The 3,813-nt window shown below is 43.9% G+C and overlaps 1 protein-coding gene across 1 annotated transcript in view; it reads right to left on the bottom strand.

Moving 5' to 3' along the window:
- Positions 1-399: 399 nt before the first annotated feature.
- Positions 400-3,813, bottom strand: part of LOC112077841 (forkhead box protein O3) — a 4,944-nt gene continuing 1,530 nt past the window's right edge. Inside the window, exon 2 of the mRNA XM_024144264.2 lies at positions 400-949. The gene's annotated coding sequence lies outside the window, so the exon portion shown is untranslated. The remainder of the gene's footprint in view (positions 950-3,813) is intronic.

The raw sequence follows: 3,813 nt of genomic DNA, 5'->3' as shown, positions 1-3,813 counted from the left end.
CCTCCTCCTCGGCTCTTCCTTTAAGTTGAAGCTTCCACTGTACTGTACTGTACACAGATCCATGACAGACTTCTTCTTCTTGTTCTTTTCTCTATTTTACAGTTCGATACAAATAAACGATAACAATCTCTCTCTATAGTATTCAGATAATTGTATTATTATAATTGTTTCTATAAGTCTTTTTAAAACCGTGACTAATCATTCAAACTCATGTAAAATAAAACCAACAAAACACCAACAACCTGAAATGCATGGCATTATTGTTTATGACATCATCGGTGTGTGTAAAGTGTGTGTGTTATCGCTATTTTGAGTGCAGAGACTGTCTCCTTCCTCTCTTTCATTTCATCAATCATTTTTTTTATAAAAAAACTGTGGTGCAGAAACAGTGATGATGGTAAAACAGGAATTTAAAAACAAACATTAAACATTTAAAATCACTGAGTGAAAACAGAGGAAGATTTTCCAACATAACACATTCCAGAAACCACTGTATTAGGTTTTACACCACATCACTTTTGTTTTTGTTTATCTTTTGTCCTTTTTTCCCAGGAACTACTTGTACACTACAACCTTGCTTGCCGAATGTCCTTGTTTCCCAAAAACCCTTCAAATAAACAAAACACAGCCCCTCTTGCTCTGCATCTTTACAATAGATTTTGTCCGACTGGTGTTTTCTCAAAGGAAGATTGCATAATTCTGAGATGAGTTTGTTGTGATGATTTCAGATTGTTTGTTTGTTTTGCAGGGGTCTTTGAGGATCTGACGGTCACGTCTTGTGAGTCTGTGTACTTCAAATCATTCATGGTCCGTCAGAGTGGGAGAAAAGGTACATTTCTCTAGAGGAGGTCTTGTGTAAACATAGGGTATTTATTCCATGTTGTGCTGATAGCAGGCTTGGCAAAAAGGACGCTTTGTGTCTGATCTTCTCTTGCTCTACAGTTTGTACCTGGAAAAAGAGAGATACAGGAACTGACATCAGGTCTGAGTGGATGAACTGTATCTGATAATCAGCAGCTGATTCAGTTAAAAACACACCAATCAACCCTCTTTCATAAATTACTTTCTAGTAACGATTAATATGCTTTCCCTATTCACACATTCACACTCCCTCCCTCTCTGTCTCTCCCTCCCTCCCTCTCTGTCTCTCTCTCCCTCCCTGTCGCATGGTCACTGTCTGTGTACATCTGGACTGCTATTTAGTGCCAGAGAGAGAGAGAGAGAGAGAGAGAGATAGGGATGGAGACAGAGAGAGAGAGAGAGAGAGAGAGAGAGAGAGAGAGAGAGAGAGAGAGAGAGAAGAAAAGAGCACAACAGAGCCAGCAGAAGAGAAGACCCACGTAAGGAGAGAGAAGAGAGAGAGAAGAGAAGAGCACCGACACCCCGGACCCAGCCCAGGGAGGAGAGCCGACGAGAAAGGAGGAGGAGAAGGAGAGGCACACCCCCCCAACCACGCGAGGGAGGATGGACAACGAGGAGGGAAGGAGGCGAGGAGGCACGCAGGGCACGCCGCCCACACCGCCAGCCACACGCCACCAGGTCTCCGTTTCCGCTCTCAGGGAGGGTCAATCACGTCTCTGTCTTCAAGCATCGCTCCTCATGAGGCAACACGGTCCACTAGTGTAGAGAGCAGGCAGGTGTGTTGTGTGTGTAGTGTCTAGTGTGTGTGGTGTGATGTGTTGTTGTGTGGTGTGGTGTGTAGTGGTGATGTGTGATGATGTGTAGGTGCTGTGTGTGTGTGTGTGTGTTGGTGTGTGTGTGTTGTGTGTGTGTGTTGATGTGGGGTGTTGTGTAGTGATGTAGTGGTGTGGGATGATGGGATGCATGTAGAGTACAGTAGGTGATGGGGTGTGATATGAGGATGGACCACACAGATGAGAGAGCACGACAGGCAGAGAGAGAAGGAGAAAGTAATAGGAGAGGTACCGAGGTCAATTAATAGACGGCGAAGAGATGATCCCGTGAGGCTGGCCTCAAGATGCAAGCAACCACACATGTAATCGACAAGAACAATTGAGTCTGTAGAGGAAGCTCAACACCAGAGAAGAGAGAGAGAGAGACGAGAGAAGAGGGAAGGGAGGCGGAGCGAGGAGAGGAGGGGGGATGGCGAGGGAAGAGAGACAGAGTAGGGAGGAGGGCCGCTCGACCTTCTGCATTAGGAACAGCTCTCCCTTCTCAATTGTTTACCCCTCTCATAAACCACGACTAGGTAGGAATGCTTCCCATTCGCACCTGATTTCACTGGAATTCAACGGTAGGGTAGTCGGCGTGTGTTTGGACGTCTGTGATTCCCTATGCAATCGGTCACGTGGGCAAAGATGAGGCGAGGAAAAGAGACAGCACTTTGAAAAATTGTAGATTTTATCTTCTTTTTGGAACGAACTTGTGAGTGTATTGTTTTTTTGTTTTGTTTATTGCACCTCTTGTTTATTTGAGTATATTTCACTGGTTCTTTTTGGCAATTGTTAAAGTTTCCGCATGCAAAATAAAAGCCCCTTACAATTGAGGCTTAAGAGAAATTATATTATATATTTATTTTATAATACAGGAAAGGAGGGACATAATTTTTGTTTGGGGTGCTGTTTTAACTCTGAAATCAGCTGCGGATTATTACCTAGAAAATTCTTTACAGTTTCATCCACTTCAGGACTTTGATGTCAGTGTTCCTGTATCTCTCTTTTTTCCCAGTACAACCGTTCAGAGCCAAGAGAAGACAGAACGACAGCTCTAGAGCAGCCCAGTCTCAAGTAGTCTCACTCTTACGTCTAAAGCCTGCTACTTCTTTTGCAACTTTGCTATTCTTAAGCAACACCATTATTTTTTGGGAACTAAAAAACCTGATACCTTCACAGCAACGGTGAAATTAACCGTTTTAACATGTTGCACTGATGTACGTCATTCAGTACACAGGGAGCTACCAAACCCCTCATTAACTTCACAGGGGAGGAAATGCTTAACCTTTGGACCTCGATTAAGAGTTTGCCTCCACTGCTTGAGAAGTTCAACTGGGACTCGGGACTTCATAAGAAAATGTGAACGCCCGCCGAATGATTTGGAAGTTATACCTAAATTAACAGAACAGGAAAAACATGGTGTAAGGCTGACATTTCGTCAACTCAGACCACCCAACTGTAAGACGGTTGGGGACCACAGGCCCTACAAACGAGAGGTGGGGATTCAATGCTCAATAGTGCCGTCAAGATCAAGGCCAATATACATACAGCAGATTATCAAACAACACAAATACAAAACTCACAGATTACTACTTATTGGGAAAACAAATTCACCAACACCAAAGCCACAAAATGGCTTTCGAACGTACAAACAAAACAAACAATCTTGGAAAATCAACAAAAGACAAAACAAACCTCATCTTCAAGAAGTAAATGCCAGCATCATTCCCTTTGAGAAACCGTGGCTACCACTTTGACACATACACGAGATTCCGTCCTACTAAATCGATCAACATTGGAGACTAACGGGATCCTCTCTGAATGAGAAGTCAAGGCAAGAGGGGGCTGTGTTTTGGGGTTTATCTATTGAAAAGGGTTCTGATCGCGTGGGGAAAACAGCAGGACAACTGTTGGGATCGGGGGGACACGCGGAAGAGATTGTGGCGGTATTGGCAAAGGTGGCCAATCAGACACCCTATCATGGATTAGCTGCCAGCAAGGGGTTTTATCCAAGGGCTAATGTAAGAATGACGCAGGAAGTAGTCAATCCTTGGGAAAAAGTGTCTGAACAGACCGGGAGCAGAAACAAAAAGGATTACTTAACGAAAAAAACAAAAGCGTAAAAATGAGCCCGCCACGT

This window comes from Salvelinus sp. IW2-2015, unplaced genomic scaffold, assembly GCF_002910315.2.
Source record: "Salvelinus sp. IW2-2015 unplaced genomic scaffold, ASM291031v2 Un_scaffold4966, whole genome shotgun sequence".
NCBI classification, from domain to species: domain Eukaryota; kingdom Metazoa; phylum Chordata; class Actinopteri; order Salmoniformes; family Salmonidae; genus Salvelinus; species Salvelinus sp. IW2-2015.
Note: the sequence above shows the minus strand (reverse complement) of the source record. Positions and strands in the feature narration are given on the sequence as shown.